Source organism: Panonychus citri, unplaced genomic scaffold (genome assembly GCF_014898815.1).
Source record: "Panonychus citri isolate SS breed McGregor unplaced genomic scaffold, ASM1489881v1 Contig00136, whole genome shotgun sequence".
NCBI lineage: Eukaryota > Metazoa > Arthropoda > Arachnida > Trombidiformes > Tetranychidae > Panonychus > Panonychus citri.
Window position 1 is genome coordinate 1,286,712 of NW_026515541.1, and position 22,898 is coordinate 1,309,609.

The 22,898-nt window shown below is 29.8% G+C and overlaps 1 pseudogene; it reads left to right on the plus strand.

Moving 5' to 3' along the window:
• The first annotated feature begins 69 nt into the window (after positions 1-69).
• Positions 70-22,898, plus strand: part of LOC128392473 (uncharacterized) — a 43,296-nt pseudogene continuing 20,467 nt past the window's right edge.

The following is a 22,898-nucleotide window of genomic DNA, read 5'->3' on the forward strand; positions in this document are numbered from 1 at the left end:
GTCAATGGAATACAATGAAGATGAAGATGATAGAAATGATGATAGAGATGATGATAGAGATGATGATAGAGATGATGATAGAGAGAAAGTTCTGATGAAAAAAAGTTCTAACCACGCAAGTGTAAGTTCTGAAATAATCTGAACTCGGGTTAGTTTATCACTTGGAGTGAAACAGTTTGCCATTGAGAAGATAACAGTTAACATTATCATTATTTAAGCGAAAATCAAATCAACTTGTATGTTAATTGATTCCTCAGTTAATCACCGCAATCACAACACATATCTAATTGATCAGAACAATTTGCTTGGAACAACTTTAATCGACAAAATCGATAAAAAAAGTTTTCTTTCAACAAATTCAATTGATTATTATTCCGATAAACATAATATCAAACTGTGAATTTTGATTATTTTTAATTCCTGAGTCTGAATTAAATTGTTCAACTGATTAACATTACAAGTGCATCATCATCAACATCAACAGTACAACGTCATTACCATAATCAAGTTGATTGTTTGGTGATTTAAATTGTTTGATTTCAAGTAAATGAAAAACTAATCCAATTTCAAGTTAACCAAACGGAAATGATTCCAACCTAATTTTTGATACAAGTTAATTTCCTGTGTATGTTTGTTTTTAATTGTTCACAATCAAAACCTAATCAACAATACAATCAAGTGGATTAACTACAAGTGTAACCAAGCAAAACAATCAAACAGCAAATACTAATTAACACATAACCAAATTAACGATAATCTTCAATCAGATTTATTGGAATAAGAAAAAAAACCGAAAATACCAAAAAAAAAAGATGACCAACAATTTAATCAATTATCTCAATGATAATGACAATTTAATTTGATCATAATCATGTTTAAATCAGCGACCAACATAACATGATAGTCACCTAATAGTTAGTAATTAGCTAATCATCAGTTTAGAATTGAAACTTTGAAAGGATTAGAATCCGAAAGCCTGTTGATATTTAAATCCATTTAAATCTAAATCGTTTTGATAACAATCATTAAATTGTTTTCGTTGCCACCACAATTTACCATCACCTCCACCTCCATCCACCCACTTTCCTCCTTCCTCTGAATAGGAACTAGAATTTAATTCATATAATCACATGAGTTACTCTCAATTTCATTTGTTTATCTTTTTCTAATATCGATTTTTTTTTCTTTTCGAACTTTTTTTTTCTTCTTTTCTTACCTGAAAGAAACAGTTACTTCTCGATTCTGTAACTGAACTTTATTTTCTTCTTGTTCTTCTTAAGTATATTTATATTATTACTTTTACATCTTCATGATATTTTCATGATCTATGCTATTACCATGAAAAAACACTGAGACAGAATTGATGAGATCAGAACTTTTTTTTTATTAGAAAAACAAAAATTTGAAATAAAAAATTTTCAATCAGAACTTTTTTTTCACAATAAATATCAATACATTGAGAAACTTATTGACTTTTAATGAGAAGACAGTTACATAAGTAATCAAATTATGTTCACAATTAAGGGAATACTTTATTTACCAGAACAATTAAATATTCACAATCAATCATTACTGTTGACAATCAATTGCTTTCATAGAGTTAATTGCAGCCAACAATTAATTTTACTCCAATCAATGTTAATCAATCAAGTCTCCCAATCCCAATCAATTAATCAAATCAAATTGTTATTATTTACATTAATTGTTAATAAAGGATTGAACGAGAATCATCAATTTATACCATTTGATTGTAACAATTAACGAGAGTAGTAAAAATAATTTCAACTCCCAACAATTAGTTCAATTGAAATGGAAAAGTTTGTTTTATTTTCTGTGTGTTGATGTTAGTGTTTTAATCAGTGTTTGTCTGTGTAATTATAATCATTTAGCAATTAACTAATTGTCACCATGCCATCAGATAATATTATCATTGATTCAACTGATTTACGATACAAAAATTCAACCAACAATCAAATTTACTCACCACAATCAACAACTGACAAATACTCAGATGGAGACAATGAATTATTATTTTCCAATCAATTGATCGAGTCAAACTTTTCCAATCAACTATTAAATTCATTATCAAATGTTGATCATCATTTATCATCATCTTTACCTCATCATCACCATCGGCAACATTATCAACCACCATCAACAATATCTACATACACACCAACTGAAACTGAGGGTGGGTATTCAATTGAAGAGAGTGGGATAATCAGTCCAAATCAGTTCATCATATCAACATCATCTTCATCTCATCTTCATCAACAATCAAATCACAATTTAAACAAATTATCATCATCATCAACACCAACACCAACCTCAACTCCAATCCCACCAATATCGGGAACAATATACCGACCCAATATCACCGGTCGATCAGCAACAATTAACACCAATGGAAACATAATTTACAACAACAAAAGTCACAATTCAACAAGTCAATCAACAGTAATCCGAATTAATGGAAATTGTTCAAATCATTATTCATCATATTCATCATCATCTAATCATCCTGTTAATCATCAACCTAATCAACAACAACAACAACACCAACATCTTAAACATGTTAATCATTATCAATCAAATGCCAATAATCACTCTCGTCCCCATCACAATCAACGTCAATCAACATCATCATCATTATCAGGAATGATGATTACAAATAAGCAACTTTTATCACCATCAAATGGTGATAATAACAATGACGATGATGATGATGATTGTGATGATGGTGATGATGAGGATGATGATGATGTTACCCTTGATTATAAAGCTGGTTTTATAACATCAAATTCAAATGCAAATACCAACATGATACTCAATGGTAATCATCATCATCTTCATAATGGTAACAATAATAACACCATCATGATGAAATCATCTCAATCAATGGGAACAACTGGATCAATTCATTATCCATTGTATTCAGAATTTGTTCAAATAGATTCAAATAACAATAATAATGCTAATAATCATCATCATCAACAACAACAAAATCATCTTCATCTTCATCCTCATCATCAAAACGATAATACTAATTCAGTTTACAAAAGGCTTTTCCATTGGGATGTTAAATATAATGTCGCTCTTTGTTTGATAATCATTTTCATCATTCTCGGTATAACTGTTATCGTTTTACTATTACAATCATTATCAATTGGACATCAGAATGGTGAGTAAATTTATGATAATCATCATGTTCATCTTCATGCATTTACCTTCATGAGGAGATAACAATCAACTTGGAATTGTAGAGAAAAAAAAATTGGAACTTTTTTTTTTACTCTTCAACTTTTTCTTTGTATTATTTATCTTTGTTGATAGAAAGGTAAACAATTTAATTGATTGTGATGATGATTAGGCAATAGAATAATTAATTTAATGTTGATTAATTAAATGGGAAAGTTTTTTTCTTCTTCCTCTTGTAATTCAAATTGTTGGGAGTTTATTTTAAGCTTCATTTCTCAGCCTAATGAATTGGAACTCTTTTTTTATTGTTATTATTTAGTATATGTATTAACCATTGTAACATTTTACTCAAAGTTTACTTATAATATGATAGTTAATTTAATTCAATACTGTTCGTTTTGTGGTGATTATCATGATAAATTCATGATCATCATTCATTGGAACGGATAAAAATAATACTTACCTTGTATTCATTATTATTTACTCATTGCATTTACGATTCATTTTCATTCCCTCAAGGTTTTTCCCTTTTCATTTGCTTTCCATCAACTGATCAATAGTTAATTGCCCGATTCTAATTAGTTTAAGTTCATTGGTCACTTATTAAATTGTCTGACTTTTAATTAATACAAATAAAAAGTTTACCCAATCAACAAGTTTATTATCAAAGTGATTAGAACTATTTTTTTTCTCAGTATAATGTAATAGTTAATACTTTGCAAAAGAAAAATAATAACAAAATTATTGAATTAATTTTCGAAAGGTTCACAATAATTAACATTGATCTCTAATTAGTATTATCAAGAGTCAATTTAATCCGATTTCAATGTGATCAGAATTATCTATCGAGATACTTTGCAGGGGAAAATAAATATCATCATGATACATTTAGAGGTTTGTATTAGTAAAAGCTCAGTTTTGTTCAATTCCCAGAACTGATAACTGATCTTCTCTTATTATTATCATCATTTTCTTCCCCATGAACATTTGATTCTTGGAAAAATTTATCCAACCCTCAGAACTTTTTGAGTTTCATCTTCTGTATTTTCCTCTGTAATCATCATTCTACCTTGATATTTAATTCCTATTATCTTCATCCTTATCACCCTCATCCTCTTCCAAATAACTGACCGATTCCCTTGTTTATTAGTTGTCTCTGTTTTCTCTTGTCCATCCTCATTTCTTTTTGAGTATTCAGTTGATATCTCACAAATTCTCAGACATTTACTGAGACAATTCTTTGCTCTTTCTCTCTCTCTCTCTCTCTCTCTCTCAATGAATCAGAATTAACAATTTCATTCATTTTCTTAATCTCTGTTTATTTTACCCTTTCATTCACCAATTTCATCTTACCCTTTGGCTAATTTTCACTTTCATAATAATCGTAAAAACCAACAAATATCTGTCACTCAATGTGGACGATTCCATTCATTGAAATGAAATCAACTTTTTCTTTCATAATATTTACACACAACAAACCCAAAAGCCTTTTAATTGCATCATTAAGAGTCACAATTAACTGTGTAAACAATTATCCAATCACACAATCACACAATCACACAATCAACACACAGACACACTCACACAAATCAAGCTCTACATTCAATTAAATAATTATCACAGAACCAAAACTTTCCTGATCACCTGAACAAGTAAATTTCCTTGTCCAGTTTCATATCGGTCAAATAATCAGTCTCCTTTTAATATAACAATTAAATTAGACGAAAGCCAAGACAACCAATCTCTCCAACCATTAACTCACAATTAAAGAATCAGCTGATTACTGTTAATTCATAGCCAATAAAATGAATTCATGGTTGGTTGAGTTAATATCATTGAGTAATCATGATGATACACAAACATTGAGAATTGAGAGCAAAAAAAAGACAAAGACATATGATAAACTCATTGAACCAGCAAACCATGAATCAAGTTTCCTCGTGTTTCCTTGTTAATTGTTACGATTATCTTTATTATTATTATCATGATTATCACTATAATCAATATGAAACAAAGGGCTTTCAATCAACAACAATCAACATTTCACTTTTTCCCCTTTTACTGATTATTATCAGATGAAGAGGAGGATGACAGATAAAAATTACTATCACAATCAACAATATATACACTAAGAAATTGATTAATCAGCTGAGAAAATAACAACTAACAATCAACTGTCCAGATAAACAAAAAATTCTGACCATTGGTGATAAAAATATCATGATAATCATTTTCATTCTTCCACTGATTAAGCTGATTATTTACAATTCAACTCTCAGAGGAATCAATATTTCATCATTTTCTTAACCTTAACATAGTCTATTTTACAGATATCATCCTCATCCTCATCCTCACCCTCATCCTCATCTTCATCTTCATCTTCATCACCTTATCACCAATGGTAATTGATTTTCTATCAACCTGAAAGTAATTCATTCAATTGAAAATGAACTGTTATCATCATTTAAGCCGCAATGTTGTTTTCCGATTGAATTAATCAAACTAAACTTAACCAAAGTTTCAGGTTTTCATGTGATGATTTCCATGGTATTATTATTACAACACATTCATTTCATGATGATGATCTTGATGAAGCATTATATTCAATTATTCAATGAATAATAAATAACAACAATTGACGGTAATAGAATTAACAATCTGACCAATTGAATTAGTGATTAATCAGTTTAAATTGTTATAGTATAAAAACAAAGATCACGAATCTTTAGACCGAAAAGATAAACTCATGATATTGAAATTTTCGCTAGAAAAGTTTTTCATTAGTTTAATTATCACCTAAAGATAATTTAGTAACGATAATAATAATTTATATATATACACCTTCAGTTGATTAACTGATTATCAGATTTTCAAATTTACATATCAAAAATATATTTCAATTCTGATTTTTTGTTGTTGTTGTTATTCAGTTTCCATTGTATATCAACTTAAATATTCAGTTTGGTTCATGAATAATTTTATCTCTCATGAAGTTTAATCATTCATCCATCGGAATTGCATGAACATTTTTCCGTTCAATCAACCCCCAATGAATTGACAGAGATAAAAAGGAAAGGAGAAAGAGAAAGTTCTGAAAAAAAGTTCTGAACTGAATTGAAATTTGTGATCAACTGAAAGTGAAGGTAAACCTTTTTTACTTCAACTCTGAATATACATTCAATTTCCCATGAGAAATGACTGATGGAGTGAATTTTAAAACATCATGCTAAGTATTCATATGATGATAAACAATCAGGGTATAGACTTTAATCATCAGCTTTGGAAATGATCAGTTAATCACCATGAAACTTTTCAATATGAATGCTAAATATCAAATTGAAGATCAACTTAAGAGGAAATTAAATAAATTATATAAATAAAATTTTGTTGTTACAATTAAGATAAATCAGTTCAACTGAATGAACTTTTTTTCAAATTTCAATTTAAAAATTCAATCAATGAAAATTATCAGATACAGATGTATATAAGTTAATTGCTCAGTCTAATTGATTGTAGATGATAATAAATAGTATTTACAAATCAAAGGTAAAATTGATCATAAAATAATTATCATAGTGAATACAATTAATGGGTTAGCAATTAATTATCTTGATGATTTAAATTTGCGTGATTAAAGTGTTTAACTTTTGTAAAGAGAAGTTGAAAAAACAAAACAAAATATATAACATAATAATCATTTTCAATTAATGTTAACAATTAATAACAATTTACAGCCGAGAGTAAAACTAATAATTATCATCATGTTGATGTTCAACATGATCAAATCATTAACATGATCATTATCAGATTAACAATCAATTTTCAAGCTCTCTAATGATAAAAGTAAAGTAAAGTAAAAATAACAGAAAGTAAATTAATCCGATAATTTTATCAGAAAATTCAACCGATTTTTAAGATTCAGATTTTCAATTGTCCAAGAGGTAAGAATGACCTTCCCTTTGGTCAGTTAAAGATTCACATTCAATTATCATGATGACCTTTTCCACCTCCTCAACCACCACCACCCACTCACATCCATTCATTGAATTTCCCACTCTCTCTCTCTCTCTCTCTCTCTGGCTCATCATCAATCAGTCAAATTTAATGGTTCCTCTTGTCATCTTCATTGTATGTGTATCATTCAAGGTAAATAGACAATAATAGGATGAGAAAACTGTTACTCTTGACCATTGTGAATACTTGACCTTAACTAACATGATATTTATTATTTACTCCTGAACTTTATTTTTCTTCATAACAAGTTTCTTTATATTATATTTTTCCAACTCAACTTTCAACCAACTCATTCATTCATCATAATCACCATGATGATCATGATAATAATGGTTAGTACATTTTAGAAACAATGATATTGAATAAAGAAAAGAAACAAAATTTTTCATGTTGATCAAAATCATGTAAACTTAATCATTCTGATACACATTGTTTTCAATTGAATTTCATCCCATGAATTCCGGGTTATCATTTATTTCAATACGTTTTCTTCTTGTTCAACTTTGACCTAATTTCATCTCTTGTTGTTTCATTTTCTTGATGAAAATTTCCATCATATTCACATGAAACATGCTAAAAGCAGGGTAGCCAAATTTTGTACCTTAAATTATGAATCATGTTAGTTCATAATTTTCATAGTTTATCATGAAATATTCATTGAAACTTTCGCTTCAATATTAACTTTGGAAACTCAAAATTCTCTAGCGATTCCAACCGAGCAATGATAACCCTTCAGGCTAATCTTTGGTTATTGTCATCAAGAGATATTCACCTTTCCCAGAATCACAATCAATTAAGTTGAAACCTTCAATTTAAATTCCATTGAATTATCACAAATGAACTTCTTCAAATTTCACTAGAATTTCATTTCAATACTTAACATTTTTCTTTGTATCTTCTTTCATTTATAGATACTGCTTATTCAATTGCTTCAGCAAACGATTCAAATGATTTAACATCAGCGGGATCGTCATCAGATAAAGGTAAGGCCTCTTTAACTGCAACAATTAAAACAAAGATCAGCCCAACGATTGATTGGCTTAACTTATTGAGCAAAGACTCGATAATCAAATGATAAAGAAAGATTAGACAAATTATTAGGTTCGATTAGCCTAAAACTCACGGAAACTTAAGTCTTAAAGTAAATCAAATTTACTCTTCTTCAAGACCAAGATGAGCTCTACCTTAGAACCAGAATGTGACCTGACATCTGATAAATATAATTTCAGGTTGATTCATTTTTAGAATCAACGAAACAAACTTGATAACTTTATCAACATTTCTCCCGCTCAGCTTTATTGTGATTTTTTTTATCAAAACGTTCATCTTGATCGTAAAGTAAGTAATAACTACCATAATTATGGTAACAGTTAATTGATTTTAGTCAGAAAACATAATCTTTTTCAATGTAACGTTTAATTTTGTTATTTTCCTGTGCACTTTTTGCTTTGAGGCTTTCCTATTCTTGTTTCCTCCTTTTTTTGTCGAGTCCAGTTCATCTTTATCAGAATTGCACACATGAATTCATGATTATGAGTTCATTGTTAGGATGAAAAGTTTTTTTTATCTCAAAAATAAATATCTAACAATTACTATTGAACGAAAAACAGTCAAAAATTTTATGATAATTGTTAACTTGATTACTATTGATTAGCTAAATAGAAAAATAATTTTTAGATTCAATATTTAACTTATTGATTGCAATATTTCAAGTACGATTAATATAATCACTCAATTAATCAATAATATCAAATATCAACAACTTATATTATTATAACTTATTTCTTAGTAATTAAATTTTATTTGATTGTTAGGAGAGATAATCTTGCAAAGGATGATAGCCAGAATGGCCTATGAATCCGAATTTTATGAAATAGGTATCAATCAAAAGCTCTCAGTGAGCTAAGCGGAACAGTCTGATTAGAATAAAAAAGTTCTTTTTCCCTTGGGGATTAAATATAAATTTTTTGGGACAACATGATGTACCAATCAGACCCAATTTTTTAGATGCAACTTTTTATGACAAGTTCAACGGTGTAATCAGTTTACTTGTAAAGTTCCGCGTTTTTTCCCTGAAACAAACTAAACTTAGCGGTGGCATTTCTTTGGGACCATATGATGCACCGATCAGACCTGTTTTTCTAGACCTAGTTTTCATGAACAGCTCAATGATACCAATAACTTTTTTTGAACATCGCGTCTTTGAATAATTCCAGTTTTTCAATACTTATATTTGCTCTTCATAAATATAATTAAATAATACAAATAGAACGATAATAAGTATATCCGCGCAAAAGACTAATTTGGAATTTAGATTTGTTTTGATTTGATTGTAAATTTATTCTAATTCTGTGAATTAGTTGATTTAATTGTTATGGCCATAAGTGGAAGAAATTTGATCCGATGTGAACTGCCCAAATTAAATTGATCGTATCTCGTAATTGATATGATCGTTTTCGCACAAAACAATGACTTTTTCCTTTAACAAATTTTTTATTCCCATTGATTGTCTGGGAGTTAACAATTGATCTTGATGTCGGTTTTGGGGACAGTATCAGATTGGATCATCTACCAGGAGATTAAAATAAGAAAAAAGAAAATCATTCTAAGTTCATCATTGTTATAATATGTTGTAATATTCTTTACGATGTTTTCATTCGATTTACTAATCCATATTTACCTTTTTATGAACAACTCAACGATATTAACTTTTTTCTTGACCCCAGTGTTTTTGAGTGATTCCGAATTTTCAATATTTATCTTATATCCAATACAGAACGTTTTTTTATCCACTACGGGTATGACACTGAATATCTCCAGAACTAAAATTCATGTGAATGTCAGACTTGACCAGAGGACTGCACAGAATTGAAGCGCTCGACCTTACGATTGAGTCGATAGGTAGTGTATTATTCCGAAATCCCTTAACATGAAGTTTAAACGCTTCGAATTCGGAGCACCACCATCTTCACTAAAAAACGTATTTTCAATTTGAAGTCGCCGACCAAAATCAAACCATTCACTGGTTTGATATCGAGGTTTCTTTGGTCGTAACCTCCAAAGGTCAATAAATCGAGACCTGCATGAACTTTTGGTAGCCATTCATACCATGGAAGGTGCTACAATATTGAGTAACAAGCTCAAGTGTTGAAAATGAACAAAGATAAAATCAATTAGAAAAAAAACAAAGTACTCAATTAGATTCATAAATAGATAAATTATGATCAATATAAAAACAATTTTTTCATTGTTAATTAAGTCTGATCAGTGAAGATCGATTGATTCGTTTGTTTGATCAATGAAGATCAAACCAAAGTCAAACTTTACCCTTCATCATTTTATTGTGATTAAATAAAACTAAATTTGTTTTTAAATTATGTAAAATTCAAATTATATTGTGAAAAAGTTAAACGGCCAGTGAAGGCCAATAATAAGTGTCAGTGGTTAATCAATTCAGTCAGTGAAGACTGATCGATTAACCAGGTGAATCAATTCAGTCAGTGAAGACTGGATTTCACCTGAGTCTCAAAAATCTACAATAACCAGTGAAAGTTAAAAGGTTAAATTATACAAAAAAGTAAAACAATCATTAATTGTGCTAAATTCGAATCAATTCAACCCCTTTTTTAATATTCATGTAATAATTACATTACAGAAGGTCTGGCCTATGGTAAGTATTTATGTTGCCTAATTTAAATTTACCAAGAGTAAAAATTGCAGCGTTATAAAAACACTCCGGCCCAATATCAACTTTTTGAGGAGACAAGGTTGTTTCGGAAATTAATATTTTCATATTGTGGGCCGTCGCCGTTCTGTTTGAACCAAACCAATGAGTTCTTGGCAAATCATAGCCTCTTGTGGAGCCGAACTGTGGTGAAGCACCAAATCCATTTAACTTCATCTCTACAAAAGATGCAGCCACTTCTTGAAATCCACAAATGAATTGTTTTCTTCGGCTTGTTAAGAAACTAATCGGGTTTTGGCAATGATTCGCATCACCACGAACATTGTGGCTGTATACATGTAACATAATGAAATAAAAAAGGTATTAAATTTCAAATCGAAAATCACCAACAAAAAAGAAAGATGAAACAAAAAAATGATCACTTAAAAACGGAGAAAAATAAAAAAAATATGAAGAATAAAAAGCTTAAAAGAAAAAAGCTAAGAAGCTTAATAAAAGAAAAAGAATATTAACCTTTTGTTTTGATTCATCTTCTGGTCATTGAGGTCATTTTCCGAAGGTAGCGTTTAAAGGTCATTTTAAGTCTTAAGTGTATTTTTAGGTCTTCTTGTGAAAGAACACAAAAAGTTACACTTAAGTCTTAGGTTTGATGATATTCCGTCAAAAGGCAGCTGAGATACAAAATTTTCTTATAAACTTGGCTCTTAAAGTGTTCTCCGAATTGATTCTTGCAATGTCAGCAAGTCAGCAACTACTTCCAGTTAAATTAGTTTAATAAAGACCTGTTCTGGGACAACCGTCCGCTCTGTGACAAAATTTCAGGGGTAACTTTTTTTGATGAGTTTTTTTAGTGATATTTTTTCACGACCGCTAGATTTTGAAAAGACCTTGAAGAGGCTGGGAACTTTTCCCTTTTTATTCCATGTCTAAAATTTAGCCTTCTGAGTGCCCAATCAATAAATTTAACTTCTTTCTGGCCTTCTGGACCTTCTTGGATCTTGAGAAATTCCTTTAACATTTTGTTTTCCTCTTCGAGATTATTATTGACTTCTTTGAGATCATCAAATTAAGCAATTATTTGGTCAATTTGGTCAAACAACTCATACAGTTTAGCCCGAAAACCAATCATTTTGGAGGTGATACCAGAGTCAATAAGTCGTTTTATTTGTAACGTAATATTTTGCTTAAGCAAAATCCTATCAGAAGCATCCAATGCTGGATACGATTCCATAACATGAAAAATACTGCCAATTTTGGCAGAGAGAGGATTCCATTTATTCATTAACCGAAACTTTGTCCCAGAATGTTTGTCCTAGAGCGGACAGTTTGTCCCAGAACAGGTCTTTATTTAACTACTGGTTGAAACTGTTGACTATCATGTTAATTGTGACATTTTGAAAAGTTCAGATCACTAACTACATAGTTAGTCATTTACTCTTTTAAAAAGAGTCTTTTTAAACTAGAAAAATCTTGGTGAAATTATCAATAGCTGAACTGAATATAAAATCTGGTTCAATCCAAGATGAGTTGATAATATCAAGAATAAAAAAGGAAAATGAAAAATTCATCAAATCTTGGATAAGGTATTATTTTCGTTTTGAGGTCGATCTTTACTAAATTCTTACCTGATTGAAACGAACATTTCTGTAGAAATGATCTCAAAGCGAAGTATTGTCTCTCACAACAGGGTGCATATGATGTTCATGATAAACGATAATAATAATGAATGAGTTTCAATCTCTAAATTCATTCACTTCTTATATCTCATTAAATTTGAACTTTTGATAATCAATCTAAGTTATCATGATGTTTGATTGAAAAATTAGCTTATTGAATGAAATTATTGTTAACTATTTTATGATATCATTGAGATTAACATTGTTGTGAGGAAATTGAAATTATCTGTTGATATTGAATTGTGAGAGTTTTTCTTTTCTCTTCATAAATATGATGACCAACACCACGATTGGTCAGCTTACTCCACCCACTGAATTCATGATTTGAAGATGAAATCGTTATACTTTCTCTTTTTTCATCAATATTTCATTTCATTTCTTTTCTTTTTTCTCTTTCTATCAGCTATCAAATTTTATCTTCATCTTCAGTTGATTTATTAGTTTCAATCTTGAAGGTTTATTATCATGATGATATTATGTTGGTGAGAAGAGAAGAAGGCAAAAAATACTTGAGAAAACTTTTTTTTTCTTCTTCCATGTGAATATATATTCCAATTCTAAAGGTGAGATAGAACCAGAATTCACCATGTAAGTGGTTCTCGTTAATCTTGTCACGTTGCTGCTTTGTTGTGGTTTCAAGATTGGGATCATGATCATTATTTGATTTTCATATTCGAAATTTTCTTCCATAAAAATGAAACAAAATTTTAGAACAATGTTAATGATGAGTGAGTATAAGAGAAAGTTCAATTCGATCAATTCAAAATTTTATCTCCATTCAGTGTCTCTCAGTTTTCACCCAAAAACCTCTGGTCAAAATGTTACGATCTCCAAGTTTATCCATTCATCTGCTATATTCTCAAGTCATGATAACCTGTGGATAATTTCATGATATCAGATATTTTGATGGAAACTGTTGATTCTAACTTGATATTTTTTCTCCTCGGTGATAATTCATATTTCCTCATGAGTACCAGAATTAATTATCAAGAGTAAATATTTAATATTTACCTTCAATGATAATGTAACCATAGCTTTTTGATCAGATGAAAGTAACAATTATCATTCAATTTTCATGGCAAATAAAATGTTACTCGGTTTGTATTAATGAGTAAAAATTTTATATTATCATAAACATTTGATACCTGTCCAGGTAAATATCATTAATATACATATGTGTTAACATTAATTGTTTCAATGTACAGATTATCAAGTAATCAGATGAGAGGAGGGAAAAAATTATCACCAAGATGATCATCATGAGACTGTAATATTCATGAATAAGTTACTCTATTTACAATGTTGATCCAATTCTGTTGATTAGCTTGTAGTTGTAATATATTAACTTGTTATCATCTGTTAATGAAGATGAAGAAAAAAAATGTTCTCAAAAAAGAAAGAGAAATAGACATGGAAGAAGATGATGGTGAAGATAAATTCTTATTGATATTGATATGAAAAGTGAGAGTGAGAGAGAGAGTAAAACTGAATTCCAGTCACTAGAACTTCATCAATCTTGATTATGCCATTTTTAGCTCTCCCATCTTGTTGTCTTTTACGTGTCATACTCACCATGAGGCTCATCGTTTCATCATCTTCTTGTATCATCCTTTCATCATCATCATCATCATCAGCATTTCTCTCTCTTTCTCTCCCTCTGAATCCAAAACTCTCCCCAATTCCCAATTCTCCCTACGAAGCCCGGATTATTTTCTCTACCTTGACTTCTGGAAACAAGATGAATATGAAGCTCATGGAATGAAAAAACAGCAGACAGAAAGTAAAATAATCTCAACGTTGAGAGAAACCCCAAGAAAGCCACCGAGATAATGACGAATATAATAATCACTTTAATCCACTATTTCAACTAATCCAATTTCACCATGAGTTCATCATTCATGATAATCATACTCCAGAAGAAGCAAAAAATTCCCACTAAAAAACCATAACTGAGTAATTGTTTACCTCTCACCAAGAATATTTCATGAAATGCAATAAATATTCATGAGAGAAAAAAACCTTTCATGATAAACTAAGAATTCAACAGAAATTGAGATAATTAGAACAGTTCCAATAATCAGTCTCCAATTGAGAAACATTTACCTTCATGATATTGATTTTTAAATCTCGATAATAATGTGAAGATGATGAAATAAACACATACTTAATACATATCCAGGTAAATATAAATCTCCATGATAACGACTACAGAATTGTAATCAAACTTAAATTGATAAATTTTCCTGATAATAGTCAACAGGTTGATATCAATAAATATATTTGAAACTTTGAGAGTTCCTTCAACTTGTAACCATCAAGATTTCATGGATGTATGAAATGAATTTGTCCCTTTTCATGGTAATATAAAAGGTTTAGTTCAAGTGAGATGATGATGAAAGAGATGATGATGATGCTGATCACTTTAATATTGGAATAAAAGAAAAGCAAAATTTAAAGATAAACAAGATGATAAACTATCATAAGAATGATGATGACGATGATTTTCAATGAGATAAATCAATTGAAGATTGGATTATATTAAACTTGGAATGTTAAAAGTCAATTCAACTAAATTGGCTTCATTCAAGTTTAATTGAACAATCTGTTCAGGTTGAATTTGTCAATCAAATTTTAAACGATACCTGATGAAAGTGTATGAAAAAACCTCCACCCCGCCGCCATTTCAGTCAGACTCTTATGTAAACCAGGGTTTGAATACCAATTGAGTTATATAAACAGGGATTTTTTTTCCTCATGCTCATCCTGAATTCAAGATCTGTATTGTTGGGAGCAGTTAGAAAATTAAATGATAAGATAACAGAGTGAAAGGGAAGAAGAAGATGAAAAGGTGAGACTGGAAGAGAGAGAAAAAATTAACCCTGAAAGAAAATGCTTTTGGTGGAAAGGAAGAAAAAAATAAACAGAATTCTCGTTATTTTCTACAGAACTTCTGAAAGACGTCGACAGAGGAACAGAGAGAGAGAGAGAGAGAGAGAGAGAGAGAGAGAGAGAGAGAGAGAGATGGGTTGAGGTATTCAGAGGAAGAATAGTATGTGTGTGTCTCAGAGACTGAAGAAGCAGAGAGAGAGAGAGAGAGAGAGAGAGAGAGAGAGAGAGAGAATTGGGTGAGTGGGGAAAGGGAGCGTGGAAAATCAATAATCTAATCAGAATAGTTTGAGAAGGAAAATGCCAGAATATTAACTAGGAAAAGAATGTTTTTTCTTCTTCTTTTCTTTACCAACGAATATTTCTCTTCACCTTCATCAGCATGAAGATAAAGATAAAGATGAAGATGATAATGGGAACAATGAAACAACATTGAACAATATCAGAACTTTGATCGAAGTGGAAAACAAAATTTGTTACCGTTATTTGTTGTCTCTCTCATTCATCATAAATAAACATCATGATAATGATTATGATATTGATTTTTGTGATAACATTGTAATTGAGTGATGAAAAAATATATGATAACGATTAAATTGTTTACTATTTACTGAAACAATCAACTGATTGACCTCAATTAACGATATCTTATCTGTGGTTTGATGAATTGTTGTAATATCAGAATTGAAAAAAAAGTAAATGTTTACCTTGAATTGAGATCGATATTGTTACCAAATCAAGTTAAATGATTAATAGATTGATTTGATTGTTGCAATGATTACATTAATTATACTTGACTGTTTGACTTATCAAATGATTGATTAACAATTGATTATGATAATATGATAGTTAACCCATGGAATCGTTGATACAACTAAAGTTAATCTTTGTGCTTTGTTTTTCACCTAATTGTTGTTAAATAATCATGATTGAAGCTGATCTGATCATGTAAATGATATTCATTCATGTTTTTGTTCATGGCAATTTCATGGTGATGGTGGTTATTCATTCAACATTCACTATGAATATAAGTTTTCATGGGAGTAGAAAACATTTCATTACAATTAAATTCTCAATGGGAATCATGTTTTATCCCCTCAGAAATCATCATGAAATGATGATGATATTTTCATGTGTTCATCATGAAGTTTCAACAACATGAGCTGAAAGAAAAAGAAATACACCAAACAATTGAAAAGATTAAAGAGAAAAATGTTTATCTGAAGATTGAGTCATGGAATTAAAGTTCAAATTCAGTTACCTGAGATATGTTTTTCTCATCATCATGTTGCTGTTTACTATTTAATATCAATGAAAGTGAAGGTTTAAATAGAAAGGTAAACATGATATTCAAGCTGAACCACCGGTGGTTTCTGTAGGTTGCGATTATCAGAGTTAAAGATATGAAATAATGAGCGAATAAAATTCAAATGAGACTGAAAAAATCAGCTCCAGGGTAAATATATTAACATGGTGTGGACGATTAAGTAGTATGAAAATATGGAGGTAAAATTTTCCACCGGTGGTAATATTTTCTTACAGCTTCTATTCGTTATATTATCATAATATTTAACCGCATCATCTTCAGGATGAATACATTGTTAACTTTTTATTCTGTAAGAGAAAGTTAATATTGGTGAGAACACTTTTTACTCTTCCATGATAACTATTCAGGAAACTGAGAGAGAGAGAGAGAGAGAGAGAGAGAGAGAGAGAGAGAGAGAAATTCAAGTTCAGAGTTCGAAATAATAATAGATAATAGTCATGTTTAATTCTGTGATGAGCTTAAATTGTTAACTGATTAGAGAATCCAAGTTAATCAGATTAGTTTCTGTTAATAAGATTTCAAGTTTTTCTTGTTTATATTTTTTATATTTCACTTTGTTTCTATTTTTACTCGTTATAAGCCAAACTGAAACTCATGAATCTGAATATTCCAGAATTTATCATGTGATAATGCTCAGAACTTTTCTCGTTTCCTGTAGTTATAAATCTTATCATTAGGTCAATCTGTTATTCAATGGATCGTGATGATAGTCTTGAGCTTCTCATTCATTTAGATTCAGTTATCTGGTGGATTCCATTGACTGACCACATGAGACTTTAAATTTACATGGTATTGAAAACGAAAATCTTTCAACATTTGAAAATTGATCATGTTTTCTGAACCAGAATTTATCCTGAAAATAAAAAGGTCTCTCAATGATTTCTTATTGGTCATGAGCTCAATGAAAGATTCATTTTTATTTCAAATCTCATATTCAATCTGTGAATGAATCATGAAAATCTCCATGAATAAAGTCACCGTTATCTTGATCAATTGGTTATAAATCAGTAATCATGCTGGTTCAAGGTATACATAAGATTGTAATATACCAATTGTTTTATCTGAAGTATGAATTATTGAATCATTTTAATATTTTTCATAAAACTTCAGAACCGAGGGGCTGGAAAGAGTGAATAGATTTTTGAATGAAAATAAACATTATCATTACTATTGTCATCATGATGATGAAGACAATGAACAAGATATCAAAAAATAGGTTTCATTGTTGAATTGAAAACCAGAAAATACATACTAGTAGTTTCCATTAAGCTCCCATCGGAATTACATGGAGAGGAGAGGGTAAAGTTGATATAACTAGAGTAACTTTGGGATTCTGAAGGAGGATAAGGATGAGAAGGTGGAAGATGAAGAGATGCCTGAAAGAAGTAAGAAAAAAAAGTGAGTTGTGAGTAGAAAAGAATCTCAATGAAATGAACTTTTTCTGAAAAAAGATTTCCTTTTATTCTGTAAAGCTAATTGAGTTACATCTTAGAAAACCATTTGAACCATGAACAAAGTTGAGTATATACACAATCAGGGGATGGATGGTGGATGAACAAGGTAAGATGAGGAAGAGGAGAAAAGATTGTGGTGAAAGAGGAAAAATTTAAATTAATTTTATCGTAAAACTTTCGACAACATATAGTTGAACTATTAGAGGAAATTATCATGCAAGAGAATCAGGTAACATGGAGAAAAGAGAGAAAGTATTGTTGTCACTGAAATTCTAGCCAACAGTTGATACTTGTTGAGTCTCGTTCGAAGTTTGAAAAGTTTAGATTCTAAGAAAATCTTTTCAATGATTAATTTCATGAGAAAATTGGGAAAAACAAATCTCGAAGTGTTTTCTTCAGTGAAGATTAGAATTGAATAGTTGTTGAGAAAGAAAAGTTCTGGCTTAAGATTAAATCTCAATGGCTGAAAGTTACTTACATGATAATGTAATTAGTTAATTCTTACTGATTAAAATTCATTTCATGAATTTTAACTTAGACATTAGACCCGCAGGAAAATTGGAATGAGCAGTTAACACAAAGGCAGCAAAAACGAAATGAAATATTCACCATGAAGATTAAATTATGAACTGAATGAGAAAAGTTCATGACGAACTTTTTTCCTTCTGAATTAACCTTTGCTCTTCCGCTTTCGTGATAATTTCAGATACAATTTGAATTTTTTTAAAACCCAAAGAGATTAAAAGTTTCATTTAGATAATATCACTCATGTTATCATCATGAAGAGTTTGACTCGATGTTGGGAATTTTGTTTTTCCATGAGGAAAAACATGATACCAGGTAAATCAGATTAACTGAGATAAGATGAATTCCCAAATGAATCTGATCTTCTGATAATCCTTTTTGACTTATCCTTTTTAATACCATAATTCATACAAGGGAATCACAATGTTACCTTATTAGTATTATCATGGACAAATCAATGATAATAACATCTCACCATCATGGATTTCATGATGATGAAAATTTATACCAGAATATTGTCTATCTAATCAACAATTCAGCATTTCCAATTTCATGATGATGATATTTTCTCATGATTGATCAATCTAAAGCTACATGATCATCATGATTTTGATTCATTGATCATCAGAACTGTTTCATGATAATTCAAGAATCAAGCATCTAATGAATTCTTGGTGAATGTTTTTAAATTATTGAATTTTCAACTTTCTCAAGAATAAGAAATTTATTTCCTCCTCTTGCATGATGACTTTTCACTCGTTGATTATGATCACGCAATTTCAATCGTAGATGAATCTTGATAATATTTCAGGGGGAAATATAAAGTTCAAGAGACCAATTAATCATGTAAAAATGTTCATCATCATGACAGTTTCAACTTTACCTTAGAACATTGAATCAAATACCCAAATGAATGATTACCCAGTAATTTTTTCCCTAAAATTTTTTTGCCAACATTCATTAAGTTAATTAATTAATCAACTGATTGCTTGAGCATGATGATGATTGTAATAGTCTCAATATAATGAGAATTACATGATAAGAGAGAGAGAGAATGATGGAGAAATTTGTGTTTTATTCTTCTCTTCAGATAAACACACATGAAACTCATAAGATAAAAAGAAATTGAAAAGTTTTATTGATTAACTGTTTTTGAATAACAAAATCAAACTTACCTTCTGAAAGGAAAAGGTTTTAATTAAGATTCAATTGTAATGATCAGATGAAAATAATAATAACAATAAAAAGTAATCATCATGAATACTATTCAGTTGTAATCATCATTCTCATGAAAGAGATTGGAAAAGATGATAAAAGAAAATTAGAAAACAGAGAAAAGTGATAAATACAATAAATTGACTCCTTCAACATTATAACCATTTACGATTATCATTATAATATTATCATGATCGTAATCATGATTACCACCAACCAGCCGATTCTAAATCCCTTCTCATGAACAAAAAGAAAACTGTTTACATTTTGATGATTATTCTGATTCCCCTGCAATCCAAAGGAAACATTTCCAATTGAAATCCAATATGGAACCTCTTGTTTTACTTATAACAATTTTATCAATTTTAACGATAAAATTATTGACCAACCAAAAGCTCATGAAACTTTCGCCATGAATAAAAAGTAATCAGTTTTAACCAAACCCGCCGATGAAGATGGTGAAAAAACTCAGTAACATATTTAACTATCTCAACTATTATATATATTATACTATTATTATCATCAAATGAGAAACTTTATCATCTTTCAAAGTGACTTTCCTCTTCCTTTTTCACCTCCACTATCACCTATTTATTTCATACTATTCACAAAATAATAATAATAATAATAAAGTTCTTGAACAAGAAAATCTCATGGTAAGAAAGAAAATATAACCTGAACCATTATTCAAGTGATAACAATAAATGTCCTTATTGGCTTAACGTTCATATTATCATTATTATCGGTTGCCTTTTTTTCATGATACTTTTTTCCCCATGAAGGGAAACCTTAACAATATATAAATGTAATGAGTCTTTTGTATTCAACGTTTAGTTTTTTTCAGTGTTAAAACTTTTCATCTTCAATTCCACCCACTCATCCACTTCTTTCATTCCCTTTCCGCCTCCTCTTCCTCTTCTCATTATCTTTTTTGATTGGAGTCGGTGGGTATTAGTTTTGTGTGTATATATATACACCACCCTGAGTATCCTTTTCCCACCCTGAAGCTTGAAAAAGCCTTTTAACCTCCTTAACAAGATGTTATTTTTTGTTCCACCTCCAAAGTGTTTTCCATCTACCCTGTAAGTTGAATATCAAGTAATTAAATAAACCATGAAGATTCTCATGATGTTGATGATGATGATAAAAAAGTAAAGTGTAAACCATGATAATTTCATCTTCAAGTGTTTCAGTGTAAGTTGTTTTATCTCAGTAATGGTTCACTATTATTATTACAATCACTTTACATGAGGTAATAAGTATCATCCATTTGCGGTTGATTGTTTTCATGGTCTCATTCATTTGGTGTTATTTTCAGTATACGGAAATTTGGCATTAAATGAATTACTTTGAATCATCTTATACTGTACTAGAAGTGTAAGATGAATGAAATAAATGACCAGAGGAGGTTAACGTTGAATTAATAAAAGTTAACATCATGGTCAATGATTAAATTACAAAGTGTTGCAATTACAATTGTTACGTTCATTATGAATAATAATAATCACCCAATGATAAAATGTATTTTGATATTATTAACAGAGGGCGATGAGCTTAATGATAATGGTTAAAGAACCGTTAATAGTTGAATATTAAATGCTTTATTGTTTTAATTTCATTCCTTGGATGTTAATTGAAATAGTTACAATGATATTACCTTCAGATGATCTTGAAACGCTTTTAGAAATGACCTGAATGGCCTTGATTTTGCTAAGACAATTGAGTCACGCTCAAACTCATACCACCAAGTCGCGAGCTTGTGTCTAAAAAGCCAATCTCCTGTTTCCGTTTTCAACCCAACAATAGCTGAGCCCCTTTAGTCATTTCTACCAGGTTAAAGGTTAACTATTGAAATTTAGTGGCGGAAATTTTTCAAAGTTAATTTAACCCAGAAAACGAGTTTCTGAGTATTTTAATCTCTATCCAATGATCATTGATAGAGATTTGGGTGTCTGTTCCTTCGAACTTATCACCTTCAACTCAGTTATAAAGATATTGTAGTTATTCTCGTTCTTGTTTGGAAATATTGTGAAATTTGGCCAACCAGATGAAAGTCCGTTTTTCCTTACGATTTTATGATGACTAATAAAAGGTCAATGTTTTTTATTCATCATAAATCTATGTAAAATTGAATAATTATCGTTGATTGGGTAATATTTTTGGTGACATTTATCTTAATATATCAAATTACATGGAAACAAAATAAGTTTAATCCAAACATCAGAACAATTTGTTACACACATGAAAGTTGATACTTATGTTAATTAGTAAACAATATTAAAAATCGAATCACAAAGATTCACTAGCGAAGTAGCCTAATTAACTTTAATTAAAAGATGTTCGTTATTATTACACTTAAATTTTGATGATAAAAGAGTCTGAGAAATATTGATGAAACTATTGAGTTTCAATATGAAACCTCATTGAAAAGTTCATTCTCTCGATTCTAACTCCTTAATATCAAAAGTTCTCAAATGTTTTACTCAATTCATGATCTCATTCTAATGGTCATTTACATGAAAATGATGGAAAGAATAACAATATCAACATCTTCGAACTGAAAAATGTAAATAATAATCAAGGCTCAGAATTTCAATATCAGATGAGCTTTTCAATTCCAATTCAAATAAGTAATAGAACTTTTTTTCAACCTATTTATCTGTTTTTCTATGATATCGAAAGTGAACATAATCCATCGAGTGAGTAACTATATCAAGGAAAGAATAAATAAATTCTAGACTTTAACTAAAGAAGTGACTAATAATAACATTCATCTGGATACTCACAAGCGAGATTATTATTATTATACCAAGAAAGTTGAAGATAAATTTAATGATAACAGAATCATGATGAACATGATGTTACTTTGATCTTCTAGAATGAGAGAGGGAAAAACTCCCAGATAGTAAGAGAATCGC